We start from the raw sequence: 19,356 nt of genomic DNA on the forward strand, positions 1-19,356 counted from the left end.
CAGCTTGGCAGTAGGGCTTTACGGGCCAGTTTGGGCCCGGCCGGGCCAGTTTGGGCCCGGCCGGGCCAGTTCGGGCCTGGTTTGCCCTCTTTGCCATGTCCGGTTGGCTACCGCGAAGGCGGTGGAGGCAGTTCCCTCCCGCCCGGTTGGGGTGCCGCTACCCCCGTCCCTGTTGCATGTCGTCTCTTCCTCTAGGCCCTGTTTCGATGACCACAGTGCGACGGCGAGGGTGACTACAAGACCGTGGTGGCGTGTGCTGGTGGGTGGCATGTTTGGTGGAGCACGTTGGAGCGTTCAGGGTGGTGGTTTTGGTGGTCGGGAGAAATCCGTGTCGGCATGTCCGACTCCGACGCGGCGACGCCTGCGGGTGCCGCTTTCCTTCCTAAAGGGCGTCGGATGTATCCCTCCCCAATCCCTTTCGCGTAACGGGGGAAACCCTAGGCCTAGTCCGGCAGCAGCGGCGTCGTCGTCGTTCCCTTGTTGAAGGTGATGCTTGGTATGCGGCGTCTCGGCGTGCTAGGAGCGTGGTGGTACTTCTCCGGAGGGCGCAGCGGTTGCGGAGTCATCCTCGTTTTCGTCAATCTGCCGGTGTTGGCAGTAGTTTCGTTTTCTTTTCTTTGTCTTTTCGTTTGGGCTTGGTTGTGCTGCGGCCCCAACTGTTTCGTTGTATCGGTTGGTTGCTATATTAATATAGCGGGGCGAAAGCCTATTTCGAGGAGGAAGAAGAGGCGATGTTCCAACATTGTCGGTTGGGCAATATGTCCTTCTATTTGGCTTGGAAAAGGGCACCCTCGCCCCGTGCCGCTTCTCCTGCCTACACGCCTCGTGGTGCATCCTGCGGTTCCCGCCCCCCTCGCATGCGCGACACATGGCGGTTGCCTAAGGTGCTACTAGGTCTTTTCCCTTTCTTTGTTAATTTGAATACGAAAACGAAGTAAATTTTAAACTGGGCATCAAAATACGAACTCTTTTCCTGGCTGCACGCGTTGATATGTTTCACCGAACTTTTTTTTTGCACTGCCTTGAGTGTGTAGGTTTTCCTGCCCTTCTCTTTATGTAGTGTAGTTCCTTCTGTTTTGTAGTACAATGCCTTCCTTTTCCAGTCAAGTAGTGCACTACCTTCAGTTGGGTAGACACTGTGTTTGATCGGCTAGGTCACTACGTTTGGTCTTTTGGGTAGGGCAGTGTGTTCATTTGGGTAGTGTATTGCGTTCAATCGGGGCAGGTCACTGCGCTAGGTGAAACAATGCAGTTTGGTAGGCCGATGCATTCCATTTGGTAGCGCTCCTTTATTTATCTATTTTTGTTTCTTCACCTAAACACGGTCACAAAAGAAAAAGAGAAAATGGTGCACTTCATTGCTCCCGCAAGCTGTCGTTTCTAAGCTATCATGTGTAGACATGTGGTGTACCCACGCTCGGTCGCGTGCTGAGAGATGGGGACAGAGCAGGGGGTGGTCCATGCATGGCGATATGCGCTCACTGACTGCTTGATGTGGCAGTTCTACCAGATTCTCCTTTGGGAGGCCTCCACCTTCGTCAAGTGCCTCCGCACATGTGAGTTCTCTTTCTACCACCCTGCCTCTCTGGTTTATTTTCCTTTCATTTTGTTCTCGATCTACCCTTCTCTTTCATGTCTACGCCCCACGCACTGGCATCCCACGACCTTCCTATACTGGCGCCACTACTCACTGAGTGGCCCAATCCTCGTGTCGCATCGTCGACCAAGTCCTTTGTTGCTATGTTCACATTCGGGTGGCCTGGTGGTCCGGTCGGTCTTGGAATTACGACCGAGCCACCGCCGTTCTTGCGTGAATTTCCTTGGTCGCATGCCTCGAGGGTTTAGCCTTGGCGGCCATCTCACGCCTCGTTTGCCCTCATGTTTTCTTCCCTGTGCTCGGCGTTTTAGATGGGGCTCACCAAGCTCTGCTGGCGGGCATCTCATGTTTGCCATCAGTGGCGGTGATCTCTACTACCTCGTTGATTTCGTTTACTTTGGCGTCTAGTCCTAGTCCTAGAGGAACGCGTTTCCTCTTCGAGAATTGTGTGGGATAAAGCTACTACCTGCTGTGGCCGCCAGCGCCACAACAGCCACCAAGTGAGGCTGTGGTTTTCTTGCATGTGCTCTCGGCCTACTATCGTGTGCGCCTGCCCCTGGGAGCCGCCATGCTCCCTGATTATTTGGTGTTGAGTGTTGATAATGCTGCAAAGCTGCAGCCTTTTACCTTCTCGGGTGGCTTCCATATCACATCACCGAGGCCACAAAACAGTAGCAGTTGGAGTTTTCCTTCCATGGAAGCCGGGGGCATCCTTGTGGGGGATGGTGTGTTTCTACACATGCAAAACTTGAAGAGGGGTGACGTGGGGTATCCATGGCAATGCCCATGGATGATGGACTTGGGTTTTAGGGAAAGAGGGCGGTGGCAGATTCGTTGGCTAACAAGCAAGGAGAACGCGAGATTTACCCTGGTTCGGCCCCTCTCGGTGAGGAAAAGACCTACTCCTGCTTGTCTGATCTTGATTATTGATGGAGATTACAATGTCTCCGCGATGAATTTTGCCTATGGTAGATTATGCGTGAGTTCAAGAGCCTCCCTGTCGGCCCCTCCTAGCCTTTATATAAGAGGCTTGGTCTTAGGTACCGTGACCGAGTCGGTTAAATGGTATGGGAAATCCCTAAGGTTTCCTATCCTTGGGCTTGTCCTTGTTCCGTACGCCAAGAATCTAGACCCTTGAAGCTCCAAAGCTGCCAGCTTCTCTTGGGCTTCGTGGTCCTTAGCAGATTATCAGTTGGGACTCCGGTTGGGCTGAGCCAGGTACACTAACGGCGAGTACCCAATGGGTTATACCCACATCAAGGGGGTTTTGTGTGATTTGTTGATGTGTAGTGTGCGGTTCAGTTGTCGCAGAAACACATATCTTATTTTGCTAGTAATTCTGCTATCTAAAATTGCACTTGCTTTTGATAAAACATTGTTATCTGGTGTGGCTTTATGCGCTGCCGTTAGTTGGATTAATATGCGTAGCTATGCCTGTGGGTAGCTGGCTATTTTCATATGTTATATATGTTGTTGTAAAATTCTTATCAAGTTCAATCCCATATGTCAACTATAGAAGCTGGCCTTACAAATCTATCTCTCGATGAGGAATCCAACCACACAAGCCCAATACACATTATTTTCAGTTTGCTAATTTCATGAACTTTTATTGTACTTTTTTCACATTTGATTATGCTATTTAGTTCTGTAATTGTGTTCCCTTTCTACTTTGTTGAAGAAATGTTGTGTTGTTACTTCTTATACAATTATTATCTCCTCCAGATGACACTATTCCTGATTTGTTGTGGCTTGTATGGTGTTTAACCTATTTTTTATGTGTTTCATTTTTTCCATTGCCTTTACGGTTTTGCTAATGCTAATTCCGACTCTTGAGATTTCTTATTCCTAAGCCAATGTCTATAAAGTGCTAGTTACATTTTTCACCCAACACTTCTTTGTGTGCAGCATAAATGCATAATACATTTTTATTATATTTTTTAGATACAATTAAGAAAGTGTTCCTCTATGTACAGGAGGATTGCAGTATATAGCTGGTTAACTGCTAAACCATTACACCTGTGTGGTTTTGCAGATTCACACGGCTGTCCTTCTTAATAATTTTTACCACAGGAAGCAATCTCCGCAGCTTGCTTTCACTAATGCCAAACGGTTTTCCTGTGTGTGCTCTTCTTTCTGTAGGAGAAGATTTGTTCACATACTCTAGTATGGTCTGTCCAAAGTACCAAAGGTTCTTTTATTTGTCGATTCCTGGCCTGCTTGCTGGTTGGTCCTGTGTGAAATACCATCTGCTGCATCATATTCCTAATCAAACATTTTTCATTGGCGAGGCATAGAACAACTTATCATTAGAGCCCTTAATTTATGCATCCATATCTGTCGTTTTAAGTTTTATTAGCAACATTCCCTCACATGGGTTAGGTGATTAGTAGTATAGCTAACAAGAATCTTTATCAGAGCTTCCGTTATTTTGTACAAAAAGTTTTACACGAGTTGTTGTCCCGAATTGCCCCAGAGATTGTACCAAAAAATGCACTTCTCACTTGCTTTTAGCTCGGTGTAAGCCATTTAGTTTCAAGATAAAACAATAACATCAACAAAGAAAAAATGTTAAATTATTTGTCACGACACTTCCTCTCATTTGTTTCGGTCGTGTCCAAGTTGCTAATAACTGAAAATCGATTTAATTTTATACTAGCAGATTGAAAGTAACTTGGAAGTTGATTCCCTTGTACATGAGCAGATAGAAGCTGATTGTTTGCTTGAGAACACTATTTATATGGTTCTACATATATGATCGTGTAAAAGTGTGATATGTGAACTTGATTTTGTTAATAATATGTGCATTTTATGTTTGATCTCATCATCCAGTGCCCGTTCTCCCTGGAGGTTTGTCATGAAATCCTGTCCTGGCTGTGTATGACCTATAGAGTGCCATCTGACGATGTCACCCTCTTTGTCTGGTAGTTTACCGCGCGATAGCTCACGCTGAAGCCGATGCACAAATATCTTGCCTCGGCAACCCTCCTGGTACTCTGATGATCTGAAAACATCGAAACGACTGTGTCTTTGAACGAGCAAGACCATCTGTGAGAGGCCTGGTAGACAAGATCAAAGAAGAAGCAACAACATGGGCAGAACCGATGCTGAATGATTGAGAGATGATGTACTCTTGTTCTAACTTTTTTTAATGAAGTTAACCTCCTAGGAGGCATGTAGAAGCCTCTAGCTTTTCAATGAAATCAAACGCAAAGAGTCCTTTGCATTTTCTCGAAAAAAACCCTCTATATCTAGACAAAGTTAAGCAACTTTTTAGGGACGAGGGGGTACTAAATATAAGGTATAATATCTCATTAATTAAAAACATCTTACTAGTTAAGTGTATTCTTATTGTTAGGAAAGTATCAATTGGTTAAGACCAAATTCTACTTTTAGGGCCTAATCATCTCTATATAAAGAGAGGAGCCACACTGACCTTGCTCAATCAAACAAGGAAGTACTTATCCTTTCCATAGGCTAGTTTCTCTCTTGAGCTTTGTCTCATCTAACCTATGACCAAGCATCATAGCATCTCGGGTGACCAAATAGTGCTGGGTCCCTATGATCAGGGATCATAGCATCTCGGGTGACAAAATAGTGCTGGGTCGTGTTTGTGCTAGGCCCATAGGCCCATACGACTGTATATGTACTTGTACCCATAGTGTGAGAGTATACCAGAAAATTCAGAGACTCGACATGGTATTAGAGCCGAAACAGTTGTCGGTCCTCGCCGACGGTGTATCGACAAATTTTGGTGGAGCTCCGGGCGCCCAGTGGCATAAGTGATGGCAGGGACGAGCTTCGGGCAAGGGCAGCTGCCCAGCGGAGGTGTTGGGGTGGTGTAGAGCGGGGGCTGCCAAAGCATGCACGGGTACGCGGCGATGGCGGGTCTTGACGATGGTGCATGATCTTGCTGGTAGTGGACTGGAAATGTAGGGTGGCAACATGGTGGTATTGCAGGGGAGAAGCTCGTGTGCAGTAAGGAGACCAACAACATGACTGGTATGCGGGAACGATGACGACTGGTGCGAGTGCAACAACCTGTGGCTTCTGAACAACGGGTGCAGGGCCAAGACGCATCGCGTCGTTGTGGTGCGGTGATAGCAGACGGGGGAATAGGAGTCGTGGTGTTGTAGGCAGGAAGTAGTTCATGGTAGAGAAGAGGAGTCGAGGAGGTAGCAGCCACCAGGCTTGATTTGGGTTGGCTAACTGTAGGAATGAAAAAGGAAGTAGATTAGCTTGCTTTATGTGCTAATAGGGGGAGGTAGTAGCAACTGGATTTGTTATAACTACAACGGAGGTGAACAACTCCAGGAGAGAGCTATTGTACTAGAGTGTTGTGAGGAGCAAGGAGAAATATGATTGAAGTTTGACTTGATATGTTCGGTAGCTCATCATAGGTGACGCGAGAGTGAGTTTCTGGGCAGAGTGGTGCAGCAAGAATGGGAGACATTTAACAAATTGAGAAGCTACTGAAAAATTGGATCAATTGATGAAAGTGAAGAGCATGGATAATTTAACTTTGACAGAAAGGGATCAGACGAGGTGTTTCAAATCTCAGCCAAAGAGTTAAATCAATTGAGATAGTTAAAACAGAGTGTAGCAAGTCCAAATCGGAGTTTTTTCGCGGTTTCATCAAACTTGCTAAAACTGAAATAGGCATCTTATCTCAAGCTTCTACTTAAGTGAAACTTCTCGTTCATGTTGGATACTATATTCGGGGAGCATCGACACATGTCACGAGCATGTGGAGTGAGTTAACGTCATACACTCTGCATCCACCCATGCATAAAGAGACCATCCAACTCATAGAACTTATCAAGATGTTGTAGGGGTCGACATAGTGAAATACACTCATTCCGTTACATTCTTCACTTCAATATTATATGATCCATCATTTCCAGTTAGCTTGGTGTTCATGAGATCGCTTAGTTGATGATATTGACATTTGAATCGTTGATTGATACAATTGCATAACTAAGAGGAATACTAGAAGGCGGATTGGTATCAGTATCAGGTATAAGGGACTATGGTACTTGGATAGACAAAAAAACTAATGATGCATAATGCACCACTCTGATAGTTGTTGCTAGTGACAATAAAGAAGAGGCGATGTTCCAACATTGTCGGTTGGGCAATATGTCCTTCTATTTGGCTTGGAAAAGGGCACCCTCGCCCCGTGCCGCTTCTCCTGCCTACACGCCTCGTGGTGCATCCTGCGGTTCCCGCCCACGTCGCATGCACGACACGTGGCGGTTGCCTAAGGTGCTACTGGGTCTTTTCCCCTTTTTTTGTTGATTTGAATACGAAAACGAAGCAAATTTTAAACTGGGCATCAAAATACGAACCCTTTTCCCGGCTGCACGAGTTGCCTCGAGATCTTCAAACTAGATGCCATGTTGATATGTTTCAACGAACTTTGTTTTTTGCACTTCCTTAAGTGTGTAGGTTTTCCTGCCCTTCTCTTTATGTAGTGTAGTTCCTTCTGTTTTGTAGTATAATGCCTTCCTTTTTCAGTCAAGTAGTGCACTACCTTCAGTTGGGCAGAACACTGTGTTCGGTCGGCTAGGTCACTACGTCTGGTCTTTTGGGTAGGGCAGTGTGTTCGTTTGGGTAGTGTATTGCGTTCAGTTGGGGTAGGTCACTTCGCTAGGTGAAACAATGCATTTTGTTTGGTAGGCCAATGCATTGCATTTGGTAGCGCTCCTTTATTTTTTTTCTGCACCTAAACACGGTCAGAAAAGAAAAAGAGAAAATGGTGCGCTTCATTGCTCCGTCAAGCTGCTGTTTCTAAGCTATCATGTGTAGACATGTGGTGTACACACGCTCGGTCACATGCTGACCCTACTCGCTCCCGTGATGCCGCGCGCCCGCTCGCCTGCCTACTGAAGTGTGCCCTGCCCCTAGACGCATCCTATGTCCTTTGATAATGTAAGTAATATATTTTCTGAAGGAGTGAATGTGGTTAAAGACAAAATTGTGTGTGATGCATGTGAGCATGGAAAACACACAAGGACATCAGATGTGAATCGTGGACTCCGAAGCACGTCGCCCTTCATGTTTATTCACTATGATATCCGGACTTCTCCTAAAGAATGCTTAAAATATGGATGTTCTTGGTGGAGGGGCTCAACTTGAAACCCCAGTAGAAAATGAACAACCGGATGAAGCGACAATGGAAAGAAGATATAGGTTATGGTGAAAAGGTGTCAGTTCTTAAAGGGGCTCAACTTAAAGCCCTTATCGAAATTGAACATGTGGAAGAAGTGGAGATGCAAGAAGATATAGGTTGTGGTGACAAGTTTTCAGACCATTGAGGGGCTCAACTTCTAACAGTGACACATGAATCCCCAATGAAAAATGAGCTGTAATGGAAGAAGATATATAATATATCAACATGGATTTACTACTTACTTTGATAGGTTCGCATATGCTATGGGTTGTTTAATCTAGAGACCATATCATATGTAAACGTTGTTTTCTCCACCATCCGCGTACTTTTTTTGTAAACAGTCCCCCTAACCCAACTCCTCTACCGCCCGCCCCTGATGCAGCTGCCTACTCTCAACCAACCAATGCCCTTTTCACAATCGCCATGCCCGCGTATTGTTGATTCTCTACTGCACCAAGTCTACCGAGGAGGTGTCGACAAGGATTTACTAAGAGGTGGAGGTAGTTATTGTGGGAGCGGAGAGAGATGGGGACAGAGCAGGGGGTGGTCCACGCATGGCGATATGCGCTCACGGCTGCTTGATGTGGCAGTTCTACCATATTCTTCTTTGGGAGGCCTCCACCTTCGTCAAGTGCCTCCACACATGTGAGTTCTCTTTCTACCACCCTGCCTCTGCAGTTTCTTCTCCTTTCATTTTTTTCTCGATCTACCCTTCTCTTTCATGTCTACGCCCCACGCACTGGCATCCCACGACCTTCCTATGCCGGCGCCACTACTCACTGAGTGGCCCAATCCTCGTGTCGCATCGTCGACTAAGTCCTTTGCTGCTATGTTCTCATTTGGGTGGCCTGGTGATCCGGTCGGTCATGGAATTACTTCCGAGCCACCGCCGTTCTTGCGTGAATTTCCTTGGTCGCATGCCCCGAGGGTTTAGCCTTGGCGGCCATCTCACGCCTCGTTTGCCCTCATGTTTTCTTCCCCGTGCTCGGCGTTTTAGATGGGGCTCACCATGCTCTGCTGGCGGGCGTCTCGTGTTTTCCATCAGTGGCGGCGATCTCTACTACCTCGTGGATTTCGTTTACTTTGGCGTCTAGTCCTAGAGGAATGTGTTTCCTCTCCGACAATTGTGTGGGATAGAGCTACTACCTGTTGTGGCCGCCAACGCCACAACAGCCACCAAGTGATAATGCTGCAAAGCTGCAGCCTTTTACCTTCTCAGGTGGCTTCCATGTCACATCACCGAAGCCACAAAACAGTAGCAGTTGGAGTTACTAATTCTGCTATCTGAAATTGCACCTGCTCTTGATAAAACATTGTTATCCGGTGTGGCTTTATGCGCTGCCGTTAGTTGGATTAATATGCGTAGCTATGCCTGTGGGTAGCTGGCTATTTTCATATGTTATATATGTTGTTGTAAAATTCTTATCAAGTTCAATCACATATGTCAACTATAGAAGCTGGCCTTACAAATCTATCTCTCGATGAGGAATGCAACCACACAAGCCCAATACACATTATGTTCAGTTTGCTAATTTCATGAACCTTTATTGTACTATTTTACTCATTTGATTATGCTATTTAGTCTGTAATTGTGTTCCCTTTCTACTTTGTTGAAGAAATGTTGTGTTGTTACTTCTTATACACAATTATTATCTCCGCCAGATGACACTATTCCAGATTTGTTGTGGCTTGTATGGTGTTTAACCTATTTTTTATGTGTTTCATTTTTTCCATTGCCTTTCGGTTTTGCTAATGCTAATTCCGACTCTTGAGATTTCTTATCCCTAAGCCAATGTCTATAAAGTGCTAGTTACATTTTTCACCCAACACTTTTTCTTTGTGTGCAGCATAAATGTATAATACATTTTATTATATTTTTTAGATACAATTAAGAAAGTGTTCCTCTATGTATACGAGACTTGTGCGTGGTTTTGCAGATTCACACGGATATCCTTCTTAATAATTTTTACGCAATCTCCGTAGCTTGCTTTCACTAATGCCAAACGGTTTTCCTATGTGTGCTCCTCTTTCTGTTGGAGAAGATTTGTTCACATACTCTAGTGTGGTCCGTCCAAAGTACCAAAGGTTCTTTTATTTGTCCATTCCTGGCCTGCTAGCTGGTTGGCCCTGTGTGAAATACCATCCGCTGCATCATATTCCCAATCAAACATTTTTCATTGGCTAGGCATAGAACAAGTTATCATTAGAGCCCTTAATTTATACATCCATATCTGCTGTTTTACGTTTTATTAGCAACATTTCCTCACATGGGTTAGGTGATTAATAGTATTTCCAACAAGAATCTTTATGCCATCAAACATACTGATCAGAACAAAAAATAATGAGGATCAAAAAATAATGAGGATCAGAGCTTCCGTTATTTTGTACAAAAAGTTTTACACGAGTTCTGTCCCGAATTGCCCGAGAGATTGTACCAAAAAATGCACTTCTCACTTGTTTTTAGCTCGGTGTAAGCCATTTAGTTTCAAGACAAAACAATAACATCAACAAAGAAAAAAAGTTTATTTGTCACGACACTTCCTCTCATTTGTTTCGGTTGTGTCCAAGCTGCTAATAACTGAAAATCGATTTAATTTTATCAACTAGCAGACTGAAAGTAACTTGGAACTCTATAATGGTTGATTCCCTTGTACATGAGCAGATAGAAGCTGATTGTTTGCTTGAGAACACTATTTATATGGTTCTACATATATGATCGTGTAAAAGTGCGATATGTGAACTTGATTTTATTAGTAATATGTACATTTTATGTTTGATCGACCAGTGCTTTGTTTGCTTCTCAACGGGCTAAACTTATTATCTTAATAGGCATGGAGGGATTAGACTAGCATGTTCTCAACAAAACGTTGGCATCCCATTGAGTTAAGAAAGGAGGACTACCAAGTTGTTCATAATTGAGTATAAGCAAACCATGAATGTTAACCTTGTGGAAATGTCTCTTGAAGAGTTGATTAGTAGATTTGCTTTTACCTACTAGATAGATCTATGATTGTCGGTTAGAACCCTTTTGATAAACTACTCCTTAGTTTATTAAATAAGGCCATTGCATGGTACATCTTGATGCAAAGTGACACCCTTTAAAATGTGTGGCTTGCTCCATAACACATTTATTGCATATGTCGGCACAAGTCGCTTTTCTATAACCCGTCCCTTTTTATTCTTCTGGCGGTAACACGTTCCATATATGTGATATTGTGCTCGTGCTTATTACGTAAATCATGTTTGTTTTCCATTTTCCTCTAAAACTAGGATGGTTTGCTCAATGTTGTATGATTGTTAGCTATGGTTTTATCAATGTTGTATGATTGTTAGCTTTTGCTATATCTCTACAATACTAACATTTTTCCCGTTTTCCTCTTCGACAGTATGACCGGTCCAGTATTTGTAAATGATCTGTTCCTGAACACATCTGTAGTTGAGTTTTAGTACTATCACATTCTTCCATATAAGGAGATTTTACAAGGACTCCTCCACCGATAACATAAGATTTATTATCTGCTATTTATGCATGAAACTAGGACTCCTCCACAGGTAACATTATCTGCCGTAACACTTACTGTTTTCGTAAAATGGCATGTTGTCCCCCAACATGGATTGCACTCTATGATAGATGAAAAATTGGACTGGCAAGACGAGAATAGCATGCGAAAGATGCGAAAACAAATTGCAAAAGTGTCAACTCCAAAACAAAACAAACGAGCAATAAAAGTAGAACTCTAGAATCAGCAAGCACAAGAAAAGTTGTAAAAGAAACGCTGAAGCCTCGAGGGCTACAACAACATAGGGTATGATCAGAGCACCATAAAAGAAAATGAATCGCTTATTGTTCCTGATGTCAAAACTTCATGACTCGTGACTAAGTCAATAAATAAAAAAGCAACAACAGGAGTAATTGGAGGACCTGTAATCCTACAATCTGGTGAGTCATTCTAACCGTATTTAGATATTACTGATACATCGTTCCATATTAGTCTTCTGATACGATCAACTTTAGGTGGTCAAGTGGAAAAGAACAAAACACACGATGACAATATGCTCCAAGATGTCTCTCCTACAATGGTAAGTTAAAATACAACTTGTAAGTATTGAAAAACTACAATAATAGCGCCCATTACGAACAACTCTGAAATGGTTATAGAAGTAAACATTCAAATAGCGCCCATTACACCCATTAGCGACGTTGAAGGCCCAATCGGATAAGCCCAATCGAATAAGACCAACCGAGAACCATGCCAGTCGTGCAATGCATAGCACACACCACACCACTTGCTCTATGCGACAAAGATGGCGGCCGTGACCATCCAGCCAGTTGCTAGGCGGAAGATGCGGCGTTGTCTCGTTTCCTGGTTGTCTCGTTTTCCGGTCGGCCGTGTAGGGGGGTGGTTGGAGGCAGAGAGATGGGCAGCAACACGGGGTCTTACGCCTGTGCGGTGGTGGAGCTGCCGCTAGGGAGCAAAGGCAAGCCGCCAGCACCCCGTATGTAGTTCTCTTCTCACCATTGTTAGTAGAAATTTACCAGTTCTGTTTTGTTTGTTTGTCAACTTGCACAATTGGAGGAGCCAAATCTGTCAATTTATTGTTCAGATTATACAATTGTTGCTAGTAGCCCTGCCAATAAAATTATATGTTCGCTAGTAGCCGTCGGCCACTTCTTCTGTGTGAGATGTCTCCCAAGGCATATCCATGGAAAAAAAGTAGCCGTGCAATTGTTGATACCAAGGAAATTATCTGCCCACCAAATTTCACTATGACTTTGGATTGGGATTGCCTGAGATAGTTAAATATGTGTTTTGTTTGTCCATGTAAATTACCTGGTCTGTTGGACTGCAGCACTTGCCACGAAGGTCATGCTTACAGTTTCCGTGCGAACTTACCATTGTAGTTCTATTAGTTTATTTGCCTTTGCTAACCATGACAATATCCCTCAGTGTCACCAGGAAATGCTCATCGCCTTTTGATTATGTGCATTGTAATTTGTTTTTATTCTATTCCTGCTTAAATAAATTTAAGACGGTGTTCCTCAGCTGCTAACACATCACACGGCTGGGTGGTTTTGCAGGTTCACACGCTTGTCATTCTATACAACTACTACCACAAGAAGATGTGTCCCAGGCTTACTTTTGCTGATGCCAAGCGGTTTTTTATGTGTGCTTCTCTTTTTGTTGGAGAAGATTTGTTCCCATACTTTCCATGCGCGTGAGAACAATTCTGGAGTTTATATGTTACTGATAGAGAATGAATACAAGCTTGTGAAATCTCTGAAGAACTCGATACGACTAAAGATTATCCAGACATGGAAATGTTTCCAATAGGGAAAGTTGCTATGCTTCTTCTGGACCAAACGAAAAAAAAATGTTTGATTTGAGTATGGTGCCGACACCAAGGGTGTCTGGTCAATCATAGAAAAGGAATATGATGCAGCAGCTGGTATTTCACACAGTACCAACCAGCCAGCAGGCCAGGAATCGACAAATACAACAATATTTGGTGCTTTGGATGGTCCATTTATGCTTCAACAACTGGCAATGTCAGAGGTGCAGCATAGAACATGTCAGTTTTATCACTACAGCCTTTACTATATATATCCATATTTGCCATTTTCTTTTTTGAGTTGGTGAGGTTTCCTCGCTTCGATCAGTTTATTATTAGTATTGCCAAAACTATTTTCATGTCATCAAATAAAGGTTTACGTGAGTTACAATTCTAAATTGTGATAAATTGGAACCGCTAATGAACCCAAAAATGAGTTGTCGTACACTTGCTTTACAGAAAACAAGAACAAGTGTATGGTCCGAGAATGTACCTGAAAAATGTACCTCTCACTTGCTTTTGATTCATGTAAAACCATTTAGTCTCGGGCAAAACAATAACATCAGCAAAGAAAATTGGTTAATTATTTCTCGTGGCACTGTTCTTCTCATTTGTTTTGGTTGTGTACAAGCTGCTAATAATGAAACTTGATATTATTTTATCAACTAGCAGACTGAAATAACGTTGAACACTATAATGGTTAATTCCCTTGTACATGAACAAATAGCTGTTCGGTGTAAAAGTATGATATATTAACTTGATTTTGTTAATGTTTTGTACATTTCTTGTTTAATCCAGCGAATGCATCGTTTGCTGCTCATTTTGGTAAACTTATTGTCTTAATAGGTATGGATGGCTCAAACTTGCTTGTTCTCCACAAAGATTTGGCATACTCATTGAATAAAGAAAGGACGACTACCAAGTTGTTCATTGTGGAATATAAGAAAACAACGATCGTTTGCTGCTCATTATGGTAAACTTATTGTCTTAATAGGTATGGATGGCTTAGACTTGCTTGTTCTCGACAAAGATTTGGCATACTCATTGAATAAAGAAAGGACGACTACCAAGTTGTTCATTATGGAATATAATAAAACAACGATGGGCAAACTTGTGGAAATATCTCTAGAAGAGTTGATTTGCAGGTTTGCATTTACGTACTAGATAGTTCTATGGTTGTAGGTTAGAGCCCTTCTGATCAAACCACTCCTTAGTTTATTAAATAAAACCATTGTATGGTGCATCTCTATGTAAAGTGGCACCCTTTAAAATGTGTGGCTTGCTTAATAACACATATATTGTGTATGGCGTCACAAGTTGCTTTGCTATAACTCTTCCCCTTTTTTCTTTCGTCAGTAACACATTCTATCTGCTTGTGTTTTCCTACTCACTCTATTTCTATAAGTAACATGGACTTGGGGCATCTGTCGTAGGCTATCAGATGTTTCCACTTGAATGTTTTGGAAAGTGTGAGACACACTTGTGTTTGGGATTAGGATGAGGGGGAAGCCGACCCAATCCAATATCCCTCTATTTAAAAAAACTGCGCAACTTTTTCTAAATACGTATGTACCTATAACTAAAACATGTCTATATACCTCCAAGAAGCACTCCTAACTGAGTGACTACAAACCCATAAGCCTCATCCACCTTGCCGCAAAGCTCTTTGCCAAGACGTTGTCACTGCGACTCGCTCCGAAGCTCGCTGACCTCGTCACGCCTGTGCACAATGGGTTCATCCCCAGGCGCAGCTTACTCGCCGGCTTCATCCTCGCCAGACGCGTTTTCTGCACAAACTTGGGCCCTTCACGCCCTACTTATGCTTGACTTGGCAAGGGCTTTCAATTCGCTCTCATGGCCATTCCTCTTCGAAGTGTTGCGGCAATATTGCTTCAGCGGTAGATTCCTCGGCTGGCTCGCAATGCAACTCTTGTATGAGAACACCAAGGTGCTACTCAATAGTGAACCTGGGCCGCCAATTTGATCGACATGGCTTGCGCTAGGGGGACCCGTTGTCACCGGAACTGTTTGTCCAAACTGTTGACATCATCGGAAGACTGATCAGACGCGATGTAGACATGCACATCATGCAACAACTTAAGCATCGATGCAACATTCCATCAATCTCGCTTTATGCGGATGATGTGATCCTGTTCTGCGACCCAACTGCTGATGATGTCCCTGCGGTTAAGAAAAATCCTCACAATATTCGGAAGAGCATCAGGTCTGCGAGATAATTTCACAAAGAGCTCAGCCACCTTGATCCGCAGAGGGTCAGAGGAGGCCACACCAGTTCTGCAGAGCCTGGGATGCCCCATCGTTGAGATGCGCTTCTCCTACCCGGGAATGCCACTCACGATACGATGACCCACAACTGCACAACTCTAGCCCCTTGTCGACAAAATGGCAAGCCAGCTCCCATCCTGGAAATCACAGCTAATGCAGAAGCCCGACAGATTGGCCTGGGTCAAATCAGTCTTGGGAGGCATCCCTTTACATCGGCTGCTTGTCCTGACGCTGCCAAAGAAAACCCTCAAGCTCATGGAGAAAATTGAAAGGGGTTTCATATGGAAGGAAGAGTCACAATCAATGGTGTTTGTCGGCCAAATGCCCTCGACGGCCTTGGCATACAGGACCTGGAGCGCACTTGACTAGCGCTACGCCTACGGTGGATTTGGCTCCGCCGAACTGATGAAAACCACGCTTGGAGCGACTTGATCTCCAATTCATGGCCGAGGAGCGAGGCTTTTTCTTCGCCTCCACCATGACGCTTGGCAACGGGGAAATAACGAAATTCTAGGGCGACTGATTGGATACAGGGGCGATCAGTCTGCGATATCCTGCACTCTGAAGCGCTTCTGTATGGTCTGACAGCGAACAAGTGGGCGCGGGATATTCATGGAGTGCTTGACATTCATGAAATTGGACAGTGCCTCTTACTCTGGCTCCTGATTGAGCAGATGATGCTAACCGAGAAGCCGACAAGCTGATCTGGAAGTGGAGCATCGACGGATAGTATACTGCCAAATCTGAATACTTCCCCGGCTCAACAAACCGCAAGGCTTGGAATCTCATATGGTAGAGAGTTGGGCCCCCAACCAGGTCAAATTCTTTCACTGGCTCGCGAACCTTGACCCTTGCTGGACCGAAGAGCGACTTGCAAGGCATGCCTTCCGCACCATCCACGCTGCTTAATCGAATACCAGATGCCTGAGACGATGCGACATCTGATCATCCAGTGCCCGTTCTCCCTGCAGGTTTGTCATGAAATCCCGTCCTGGCTATGTATGACCTATAGAGCGCCATCTGACGAGGTCATCCTGTTTGACTGGTAGTTTACCGCGTGACAAAGACACGCTGAAGCCGATGCACAAAGGTCTTGCCTCGGCACTGGATGATCTGAAAACATCGAAACGACTGTGTCTTCGAACGAGCACGATCATCTGTGAGAGGCCTGGTAGGCAAGATCAAAGAAGAAGCAACATCATGCCGATGCCGAAGGATCGAGAGATGTTGTACCCACAACCTGGGATGTACTCTAGTTCTAACTTTCTTTAATGAAGTTAACCTCCTAGGAGGCATGTAGCAGCCTCTAGCTTTTCAATGAAATCAAACGCAAAGAGTCCTTTGCATTTACTCTAAAAAAAACCCTCCGTATCTAGACAAAGTTAAGCAACTTTTTAGGGACGAGGGAGTACTAAATATAAGGTATAATATCTCATTAATTAAAAACATCTTACTAGTTAAGTGTATTCTTATTGTTAGGAAAGTACCAATCGGTTAAGACCAAATCCTACTTTTAGGGCCTTATCATCTCTATATAAAGAGAGAAGCCACACTGACCTTGCTCAATCAACCAAGGAAGTATTTATCCTTTCCATAGGCTAGTTTTTCTCTTGAGCCTTGTCTCATCTACCCTATGATCAGGGACCATAGCATCTTGGGTGACCAAATAGTGTTGGGTCGTGTTTGTGCTAGGCCCATAGGCCCATACGAGTGTATATGTACTTGTACTCATAGTGTGAGAGTATAATGATTCCAGAAAATTCCACTAGAGTCGACATGGGATTAGAGCCGAAACAGTGGTCGGTCCTCGCCGACGGTCAATCGACAAATTTTGGTGGAGCTCCGGGCGCCCAGTAGCGTAAGTGATGGAAGGGACGAGCTCCAGGCAAGGGCAGCTGCCCCAGCAGAGGTGTTGGGGTGGTGTAGAGCTGGGGGCTGGCAGCATGCACGAGTATGCAGCGATGGCGGGTCTTGAAGATGGTGCATGATCTTGCTGGTAGTGGAGTGGAAATGTAGGGTGGCAACATGGTGGTATTGCAGGGAAGAAGCTCGTGTGCAGCAAGGAGACCAATATCATGACTGGTATGTGGGAACGACGACGGCTGGTGCGAGTGCAACGAGCTGTGGCTTCTGAACAGCAGGTGCAGGGCCGAGACGCATCGCGTCGTTGTGGTGCGGCGAGCGTAGAGGGGAGAATAGGAGTCGTGGTATTGTAGGCAGGAAGTAGTTCATGATAGAGAAGAGGAGTCGAGGAGGTAGCAGCCACTGGGCTTGATTTGGGTTGGCTAATCGTGGGAATGGAAAAGGAAGTAGATGAGCTTGCTTTATGTGCTAATAGGGGGGAGGCGAGTAGCAACTGTATTTGTTATAACTACAACGGAGGTGAACAACTCCAGGAGAGAGAGCTATTGTACTAGAGTGTTGTGAGGAGCAAGGAGAAATATGATTGAAGTTTGACTTGATATGTTCGTCAGCTCATCATAGGTGACGCGAGAGTGAGTTTCTGGGCAGAGTGGTGCAGCAAGAATGGGAGACATTTAACAAATTGAGAAGCTACTGAAAAATTGGATCAATTGATGAAAGTGAAGAACATGGATAATTTAACTTTGACAGATGTTGAAGGGGTCGACATCCTGAAATACACCCCTTCTGTTATATTCTTCACTTCAGTATTATATGATCCATTGTTTCCCGTTAGCTTGGTGTTCATGAGCTCGCTTAGTTGATGATATTGACATTTGAATCTGTGATTGATAGAATTGCATAACTAAGAGGAATACTAGAAGGCGGATTGGGATCAGTATTAGGTATAAGGCACTATGGTACTTGGATAGACAAAAAACTAATGATGCATTATGCACCACTCTGATAGTTGTTGCTAGTGACAATGAAGAAGAGGCGATGACCGACACCTTGAAAAAACCCCTCTCGCGAAAGGCTCCCGCGTTGTCCCCCGCGGGCGACGGGGCCGCGCCGCCACCTCCCTCGTCCAGCTCCCCCCTCCTCCTCTTCTCCTCCGCCGTCGTCGGCGTGCGTCGCCGGGCAAGGCCCGGGCGGCGCCGGTGGTGGCGGCCCCTCGACTTTCCCCTCTCGGCGCTGCGCCTGCGCGGGGTAGGTGCGGCCGGGAGGTGCTCTTCGGCCAGCGGCGGTTCGGCGTGGCGGGGTGAGATCCGCACGTCGGGTGGGAGGAGGAACGGCAGCGCAACCAGTTGGAGGCGGAGCAGCGAAGGCGGGCGGCGCGGGAAGGGCCTGCTCGGCCCAGATCTGGCCCAGTTCGGGGCCCAGATGGGCTGGGCGGGATGCCTGTGTTTCGGCGCGCCGGCGGTGCTCCCTGGCGGCAGAGATGGTGCGACAGCGGTGGATGGGTGCCGGCGGTGCTTCGGCCGGCCTGCTGCAGCTTGGCAGTAGGGCTTTACGGGCCAGTTCGGGCCTGGTTTGCCCTCTTTGCCATGTCCGGTTGGCTACCGCGAAGGCGGTGGAGGCAGTTCCCTCCCGCCCGGTTGGGGTGCCGCTACCCCCGTCCCTGTTGCATGTCGTCTCTTCCTCTAGGCCCTGTTTCGATGACCACAGTGCGACGGCGAGGGTGACTACAAGACCGTGGTGGCGTGTGCTGGTGGGTGGCATGTTTGGTGGAGCACGTTGGAGCGTTCAGGGTGGTGGTTTTGGTGGTCGGGAGAAATCCGTGTCGGCATGTCCGACTCCGACGCGGCGACGCCTGCGGGTGCCGCTTTCCTTCCTAAAGGGCGTCGGATGTATCCCTCCCCAATCCCTTTCGCGTAACGGGGGAAACCCTAGGCCTAGTCCGGCAGCAGCGGCGTCGTCGTCATTCCCTTGTTGAAGGTGATGCTTGGTATGCGGCGTCTCGGCGTGCTAGGAGCGTGGTGGTACTTCTCCGGAGGGCGCAGCGGTTGCGGAGTCATCCTCGTTTTCGTCAATCTGCCGGTGTTGGCAGTAGTTTCGTTTTCTTTTCTTT

Source organism: Lolium perenne, chromosome 5 (genome assembly GCF_019359855.2).
Source record: "Lolium perenne isolate Kyuss_39 chromosome 5, Kyuss_2.0, whole genome shotgun sequence".
NCBI classification, from domain to species: domain Eukaryota; kingdom Viridiplantae; phylum Streptophyta; class Magnoliopsida; order Poales; family Poaceae; genus Lolium; species Lolium perenne.